The sequence below is a fragment of the Triticum aestivum genome, chromosome 1A (genome assembly GCF_018294505.1).
Source record: "Triticum aestivum cultivar Chinese Spring chromosome 1A, IWGSC CS RefSeq v2.1, whole genome shotgun sequence".
Lineage (NCBI taxonomy): Eukaryota > Viridiplantae > Streptophyta > Magnoliopsida > Poales > Poaceae > Triticum > Triticum aestivum.
The window spans coordinates 156828139-156837471 of NC_057794.1; the positions used below are offsets into that span (position 1 = coordinate 156828139).

Below are 9333 nucleotides of genomic sequence, written 5' to 3' on the forward strand. Positions count from 1 at the left end.
TGCCCCCATGTTTGGTTTTCGTAATTGATGACAATCTCTATGGACTAATGGTTGCCTTGAGTTATATTTGAAGGTTTTGTCCATAGGATTTTCTTGGAGTACATGTGTTGGTTTCAAGGAGAGTTTGTGTCGACCAAGGTGCTATTCAAGGAATTACCTAAAGATTGGTCATGTGAGAGTTGAGCTTATTGCAAGCATGTCTTGAAGAAGAAGATTGTGTGATCATTCATGCTTAACTTCAAGGCATCATCCAAATGAAGAGAGTTGGAAAGGTTCAAGGTTGATCAAGACTAAGTCAAGAGTGAATCTAGTTGATCAAATCACAAAGCATAGAATATGTACCGAGAGGGATCAAGTGATCCCATGGTATGGTAAGCATTGACCATTACGCTTTGTGTACTAACCCATAGTCTTCGTGAGAGTTCTTTGTGGGGTTAGGTTGCGGTGTGCATGTTCAAATGATGCATCACGAAGAGAGCAAGTGCTTGAATATTGTCATCCATTGTGGTGACAATGGACTTGTGAAGATGTGTCGAAAAGTGGCTCACCCATAATGGAGTATGGGGGAGCAATATACTAGTCTTCACCGAGCCAACGCAATCAAGAAAGGTGGTCCTACTTGAGGAAGTCAAGATCATATACATCTAGCTCAAGTGGAGTTTGTGCAAGGCAAAGGTTTGGCCTTGGTAGGTTCTATATTCTACCGGTCTCATGGTGGTAGTTTGGAGACCGGGTTATGGGACCGTTTGCCATACTATGAAGGGGGGCTCTCAAGTGAGTAGCTTGATCGTATCGTTCGTAGAGAGCTCAAACCATTGCATGCTTGCATCATCTTTCTTGGTTCTTGTTTGGTTCTATGTGTGAGTCTTATAGCTTATGGTCATCTTGATGACAAGCTTGAGTTTGTCGAAAACGGAGTTTGCATGCATCTTCTATGATGTTTTCGGTGTTGGAGGTTTTACCGGTCTTATCCGAGGAAGGGTTCTCACCATTTTATTATGGTCCTTTTCTCATTTGCTTATTATTGATATTTCTATTAATATTGTGTTAGCCCATGTTGTTAGCTTTCCAACAAACTTGGTTTCGTTGAATTCGGAGTCCGTTTGCAGAAGTTGTGGCTGTTTTGGTAAAGGCTGCAGCGTACCAAAATCTCATGTTTTGCTCAGCAGAAGTAGGCACGGAAGTATTTTTTTTGTACCGCTCGCAGGCAGTAGTACCACTACCATTTGCGGCAGTACCGCTATCCCTAGCAGTAGTACCGTGAGGTCGAGCGGTATTACCGCTCCGGTGGTTCTACTGTCCTTTTTCCTCCTCTCTATTGTTTTTCAAAGGGAGCGGTAGTATAGCTCTGTGCGGGCTGCGAGCATAACGGTTGGATTCTTCCCCACCTATAAAAGGGGGTCTTCTTCCCCAATGAACCTTATCTCTTTAGCTCGTGTTCTTCCCCCATTGTTGACCTTCTTCGAGCTTGCTAACTCTCAATCCCTCCAATGATTCTTACTAGTTCTTGAGGGAAAAGAGAGAGGATATCTAGATCCACGTTTCCACCAATCACTTTCTCCTCTATGTGAGGGGAACCCCTTGGATCTAGATCTTGGAGTTCTTTGTGTTCTCTTCTTCGTTCTTCCTCTCATTTTCCTCCCTAGCATTTGTTGCTTCGGTGGGATTTGGGAGAGAAGGACTTGGGCACTCCGTGTGCCCTTGCCATTGCATTTGGTGCATCGGTTTGAGATCTCCACGGTGATACGTGGAAGTTACAAGTTGAGAAGCTTATTACTCTTGGGTGCTTGGTACCCTTGAGCTTGTTCCTCTTGGGTGCTTGGGCGCCCTAGACGGTTGAGGTCACCTTGGAGCCATATTCCATTATGGTGAAGTTTCATGGTGTCATTGGGGAGTTAACCCCAACCTTTGTGGTGTTCAGAGCTCAATCATTGTGGTGTAAAGCTCCGGGCAAGCGTCGGGGTCTCCAATTAGGTTGTGGAGATCGCCCCGAGCAATTTGACAGATTCCGGTGACCGCCCCCAAGGGTTTCCAAAGTGTATGGGTTCGGTAACCGCCCCCAAGGGTTGCCATTTGTACGGGTTCGGTGACCGCCCTCAAGGGTCCCTTAGTGGAATCACGGCATCTTGCATTGTGCGAGGGCGTGAGGAGATTACGGTGGCCCTAGTGGCTTCTTGGGGATCATTGTGCCTCCACACCACTCCAAATGGAGATTAGCATCCGCAAGGGTGTGAACTTCGAGATACATCGTTGTCTCCACGTGGCTCGGTTATCTCTTACCCGAGCCCCTTTACTTATGCACTTTACTTTGTGATAGCCATATTGTTTCTTGTCATATATCTTGCTATCACATAGTTGCTTATCTTGCTTAGCATAAGTTGTTGGTGCACATAGGTGAGCCTAGTTGTTTTAGTTTTTGTGCTTGACAAATTAACCGCTAGGTTTATTACGCATTTGTTCAAGCCTAAACCGTAATTATTTTAAAACGCATATTCACCCCCCTCTAGGTGACATCCACGATCTTTCAACAGCTCCACCGCATCCATGTCTGATGCTCGCCGAGCCCGTGCTGAGTGCTAGGACGCCCTCGCCGGCCATGTCACCCAGGCGGCGCCCGTTGGCAGACCTTCCTGCTGTTCTTGACCGCTACCAACGGCGCCACCGGCCCGGCACCAAACGAGCAGCAGGCCTCATCGCTGCATTTTCCGATGGCGTCCGCGACATCAAGATGAAGGAGGAGCTTGCCATCCACGAGGAGCTATGCTCGGCCCTGGAAATGTTCAACATGGCAACCAAGTGCGCAAGGGCTGACGAAGGGAACCTTTCCCTCCTTGAGCTCCCAGCTGCCGATCAGGACGACAAGAAGGCCAAGATCAAGGATGTGAAGTGCAAGGGGGCTGTCGTGCTCGTGGTAGAGCCGGAGATGAAGCGCGACCACGACCACACTGAGTCATCCAACGCCAACAGCCCATTTTGCGCCTTCCACAATGATCACAACCACAACACCAGCGACTGTCAGGAGCTTAGGGCCATCCGAGATGGGTGCTTCGGTCGACGCCCTGAGCGCAATGACCGAGGCTACGGCTGAGGATCGGGACGAGTTGGGGGACACTGGGACACCCGCAACCCCCGCCAGGAGTGGCGTGACTGACCTCGCGAGGACCACTGGCAGGACCAGCCTCGTGAGGGCTCCTGGAGGGAGCAGCCTCATGAGGACAGCCCTCAGGGCAACGCTGGCCTCCCTCCGCTACCGCCACCACCAACGAGAAACGACGACCACCATCAGGACAAGGGGCTGGGGTTTTGAGGAATCACGTGTCGTCGCCTGTATCTTGGGTGGCGCTCAAGCCCCATCCTCTCAGCGTGTCTTCAAGCAGTTTGCTCGTGAGGTGAATGCGTCCCTTCCTAGGCTCGAGGCAACGCGCCCGTTCACGTGGTCCAAGTGCGCCATCACCTTCAGCTTGGTGGACCAGCTCAAGTGCGCGGCGACTGCCGGCGTCCTCCCGATGCTCTGCTCACCCATCATTAGCAATGCTCAAGTCACCAAGACCCTCATCGACGGTGATGCAGGGCTCAATGTCCTGTCCGTCGAGACATTTGATAGCCTTCAGGTGCCATACGACCAGCTACAGCCTACCAAGCCTTTCTCAGGAGTGACCGACGGCTCCACCACCCCGATAGGGCAGGTCCGCCTCCGTGTCACCTTCGACCAGCATGACAACTACCGCACCGAGCTCATCGACTTCGACATCGCCAACATCCGCTTGCCGTACAACGCCATCCTTGGGTATCCAGCCTTAGCCATGTTTATGGCAGTAACCCACCATGGCTACAACGTCCTCAAGATGCTAGGGAGCGGTGACGTCATCTCGATCACCTGCGAGGAAAGATATGCGGTGTGCTCCCTCAAGTGCGCTTCCTAGGCTGCGGCGGCTGAAGACCCTAACAACGAAGGCACCCCGCACCCTCCTGAGGCTAACCCCAAGAAGAAGAAGCGGTTACTCCACCAAGGACCTCAGGAGGGCGGCGTCTCCAGCAGCAGTACCTCAGGACTTGCACCCGCAAATGGGGTGCCTCCTTCCCTCGCATAGGAAGGCGTTCCCGGTGCCCTCCTCTGGAGGGCCTCAGACCTAGCCGTCGTCATGAGGGAGGCGCTCAAGAATCATGTGGAGGCATGCTTCGCCGCACCTTTCCCTCGAGAGGGCACGAGGTGCGGAGCACCTTCTGCTCAGGAGTTCATCACCAAGGCGATCCAGGAGCTTCAAGAGGCAAGGACCATACGTGGCGGTCGTCGCCCACCATCCAGCTCAGCTTCCCACCCTGGCGAGGGCAGCGGGCTACGCGTCTGCGTCCACATTCCAAGGCTCAATAGGGTCACACTACTAGGAAAAAGGCTACTAGCAGCGCGGGTACCCGCGCTACTAGTATCGCACTATAGCTAATAGTTAGTAGTAGCGTGGGAGGAACCCGCGCTACTACTAACTTTGTTAGTAGTAGCGTGTGCCACCCACGCTACTGCTATTACAGACCCGCGCTACTACTAATGAAGTAGTAGTAGCGTGCCTACAATACCACCGCTACTAGTATCCTAAATACTAGTAGGTATCCTAAATACTAGTAGGGCACTTTTTCCCCAATGCTACTAGTAGCAAATTTGTAATTAAAAAAATAAAAATAGATGCAGTATTCATGAATGGAGATCAGAGACACGTCCAGTGCAAAATAAATTTCACAGAACCATCTTAACACTTGTAGTGTAAATGGATGCAACATTCAACATCTCAACTCGAAGAGATCATGAGGACAGCCATCATTAAAAGGTTGGTACCTTCCCTAGCGTTTCACCACCAACCTAACCAGACCACTTCTCTAGATGTATGTACAAAGCGTCGAGGTCCTCCACCTTGAGGAACTCCGGACGGTGGCGTCGTCCTCCACCTCGGTGACGTCCGGACGGTGGCGTCGAGGTCCTCCACCCCGGGGACCTCCTGCGTCGCAATCACCTGGACGATAATCTGTATGATGCGGTCGCGGGGCTTCACGGTGAAGTCTGCCTCCGAGTAGTTGAAGAGCACGACTCCCATCGGGCCGCAGTAGTCCTCGTCGATCACCCTGCACCCAGTCGAGAAAGTGAAAACTTGTTAGTTAGCTCCTGCTTGCGCAGGGTTCGCGGAAGGGTCCGGCCACTTCCAAAGACGATAATAAGATACAATAACTATGTCCAGGCTTGGAAGATTGAAAATAAATTAAAAGAGAAATGTAGTCAAGATAATAAAACACAACAATTAGATTGAAAACAAAGAAAGCACCTGCGCATGCTGCCCTTGCCCCCGGTCACTTGCTATATCCCAGTCTCGCACGTCCTCAGCTAGGATTTCATGGTTGTTGAACCTTTTTGCTCTGCAGGGAAGCATTATGGACAAGATCAAAGATAGTTTAAGAGACAGACCATAATCCTAGTTTGCTACAGGATATCATTTCAGCTTTAAATTACTGAAAATATCTTAATACAAGCGAACATGCGTTCACCTTTCTGATCTGCAGCAGCTTCACCTGCATCATATTTGGATACACCTTCTGCCTCAGCCACACTGTTGACAACATCATGACGCTGTCATTTGCAGGTGCAAGAAACCCATCAGATGAATCACAGTATGTGAAGTATGAGCAGTGCAAAATAGAAACATCTCTTGTCCTAATTTACCAGTTAGCATCATGGTACAGGTGAGAGGTGATTGCAACAGTCACAGGGATCAAAAGGAACAACAGGATAAAATAGCAAAGCATAAATCATATGGACACACAGAACTAAACGAGCAAGGCTGTTCATTCAGGTTCAGAGGCAATCAACAAGATTACTAGTGAGGCGTGGCCCTCTCGCATTTCCACTGATTAACACAACTGGCTAAGATGACGACACGCACAGAGCAGCCTAGGCCCTCTCGCCACGGATGCGGCGTGCGAGCTGCAGAACAAAGTCTTGGTACTGTGCATATTCACTGAAGGTTAAACATTTTCTTTTACTGAAATCCTAGCTGCAGAACAAAGAAAGCGCCTACTGCTGGTAGCAAAACCAACATGTTTATGAGGAATATATAGATGTTTCAAATCAAAAGACCAAGTAGAATAGATAAATTTAGTCAGGAATCTGTTGTAGCATGGAAAACCCCTTGTTTCTAAATAACATGTATGCTAGTCTGTAGAGCTAGTTCACTGGGATTATTACTATGGTTTGTATGCTGGTTCATTTTCCATGAATTTCCCTCTAATTCAGCTTATCGATGGATGATTTTTTTAAGAGAAAACTAACTTTACATATACGTCACACATAGAAAAGGTCATATGCCATAAGGTTTTTCTGTTAATTAGTGTGCTATCACAAGAAAACTTAAATGAGAATGTGCAAAAAGTAAAAAAAAATCATGCAAGTCATAATATGGCTAGTCTGTATGTACTGGAACTGAACCACTTTGAATAATAAAAGCATCAGCAGGCAAAGACCAGAAGATCAGAATCTATTGTCTATAAGGGCTTAGATCTCAAAGAATATATAACATGTGTATGTAAAATATGGCAAAAGGGGAACATACCATGCATGGAGTCGCTGTTATGAAATTTCAGTTATCTCACCAGTCCCCTGTAGTTTTTCCACTCGGCAGCGTCCACCGTCCACGTAGTTTCTCCACTCGGCAGCGTCCGCCGACGGCGGCGGCCTCCTGATTTGCTACAACCTGCCATCGGTATGCCTCCTCTGCTGCATCGTCCATCACTCATCTATGAGAAATAAATTAGATGTTGGATCTTCATATGTTCAGAACTTGGAACTAAAAAGATTCAGATAGGCATTACACCTTCAGATGGGCATGTAACTAAATTCTGCAACTGAATTTCTAGCAACAAGTAAGCACCCAGCAAAATTTAGATAGGCATTATACTAGATTCTGCAATGCAATGTTTATCTTACTCAGAAGCAGAGCAGGTATCCACCAATATTCAGCCTGACGGCTACATGTAACCGAAATTCAGACATACTACATGTAACCCAAATTCCTCTGCAACTGAACTTAACCAAATTCAGACAAGCAAGCAACCAAATCAATTGGGTCATCAGTGAGTCACCTGCCGCACAACGGAGTTGATGATATCGGCGTATCTGACGGCGAGGTTGAGCGACATACAGCGGGCGGGGGCCATGGCGTAGCACCTGGTGCGGCCCCTCTCGACCTTGCCGAGCTTGTCGAGGTTGAGCACGACGACCATGGTGAGCATGGCGGTGACGCCGGCGCCGAGGGAGTGGCCTGTGAAGGTGAGCGTGTAGGCAGGGTACCGATCGACGAGGTCCCGGAGCAGGTCGCACTCCCTGTCGAGCACCCAGCCGGCGGCGCGGAGGAGGCCGTTGTGGACATGGTTTAGGCTCGTAGTCGGACTCGCGGCGCCAACCTTGCCGAGGAGCAACGCATAGTCGGACTCGCGGCCGAGGTTGAGGCCGCGCAGCGTGAGCACGAAGTCAGCGTGCGCGTGGTCGAGGTAGACGAGGTAGGGCGTGACCCGGCCCCCCGTGTCGGCGTAGGTGCGGCGGCGCACGATGTTTGAGGGGTCGAGGAGGAGGGGTGGCAAGAGAGGAGGTCGGGCGGGGCGTAGTTGGCCATGACGAGGCGGCACATCCTGGGCACGGGCGCGAAGTCGGCGGCGGTGGCATGGCCCCGGGTGGCGCTGTCGTGCTGGCCGGAGTGGACGCACCGCTTCCACACCCTGCGGCGGGGCGAGCCGTAGGCGGTGGTGGCGCTTGGGGGGGGGCTGCGCGGGCGGCTCCCCCTCCATGGTGGGTTGGGGCTTGGGAGAGGAGGAGAGGAGGTGGGAGCGGAGACGGGATTGGGGATCTGGATCGGGCGTTGAGTGTTTTTTTGAGACATGGCATGGGATGGTTGGTGGGGTGGGAGCAGATGCAGGTGGTAGCGTGGGGTTTATAACCCACGCTACTACTAACGACTTAGTAGTAGCGTGGGTTTATAAACCGCGCTACTACTATAGCTGGTCCCGGAAGGCACGGTGGAAATCGCTTAGTAGTAGCGAGGGGTAAAAACCCGTGCTACTATTATCGGGTTATTAGTAGCGCGGTTTCCTCAAGCTCGCTACTGCTAATTAGCAGTAGCGTTTGTTTTTAAACCGCGCTGCTGCTAAGATTCTGTGTATAAGGTTTTCCCTAGTAGTGTCACGTCTCAGCAACGATTCTGGCCTTCGCGCGTTGGGAGGTGCGAGGGTACCCCTCACAGCTACGTTCGCATGCCTCTCGGCCTGCCGAATACGGCCGTCACCTTCTAGCGCCACCTGCGGAGCATTCTGGCGGCTCAGGAGGCCAGGCATCACGCTGTCCTAGCGGAGGTTGTAACAGTTCTTCAGGAGCCACCTAGGCCTGTGGAGCCTCCTGAGGCTCAGGGCCCTAGCAGCTCGTGAGGAGCAACTTCCTCAGCGCGCGTCTTCAGCTGCCCCGACACCACTTCAGCACGGTATGAGGTGACTCTTTCCAGTTCATTCAGCGAGGGGCGCCCTTCGGGCAGTATTATCCCCAAGCTGCATGGGCATGTCCCTGCAGCGTGTATCTTTTTGCATCTTTAGCTTACTATGTTGGGGGCGCCTCACGGGCCGCATCATCCCTAGGCCGCTTGGGCCCGTCCTAGTGGCATGTGTCATTCTTGCATTTATCCGAGCTGACCTACTTCATTGCTTGAGTCATTTCATGATTGTCACCTGACTGTCAAGTACTTCGATACCCCACCCATGACCGCCCTCGTTACCACAGGAGCCACGCGCCGGTTGTCTTTATTTAGGATTCTTCGCATGAGTAGGCTAGGAACGACGTCTGTGCTCGGGTCCGTCCCTGCAGCATCCATAAACCCAACGACTGAGCTCTATCTGGCGGGCCGGCCCCATTCACGTCACCTCCTGGGGTCGTTGGTGTCTAGCGTTCTCATGTGATTGCCTCAGGAGATTCGTCCGGTGTAGGTTGCCTAACAATCTCACAGGATCACTGCAGCTATCAAGAATCAAGACCAGGCGGAACCCACCTTGAGGTAGGGCCTTGTGAGTCCCGCGCTAGCTCACGAGTGCCCAGACACACCTCGTCTAGCCCTGCCGTGCAAGCCAGGTGTCAGGGCGGGGCTGTACACGCCCTGGGGGCTCCACTCAGAGGGAGCACTCACCCACGTACCAGTGGAAAGCACCATGCTCCGCGCTGGCAGTCGACACGGTTGAGGAGCGGCTATGCCAGTGCAAGTGCGGAAGCGCTACGCTCCGCGCTGGTGATAAACAACTGAGGGTGGCCCATTGGCCGCA

General features: G+C 51.4%; 1 pseudogene; it reads right to left on the reverse strand.

Moving 5' to 3' along the window:
• Positions 1 to 7107: 7107 nt before the first annotated feature.
• On the reverse strand, positions 7108 to 7913 carry LOC123172519 (uncharacterized; annotated as a pseudogene).
• Between the last annotated feature and the right edge of the window lie 1420 nt (positions 7914 to 9333).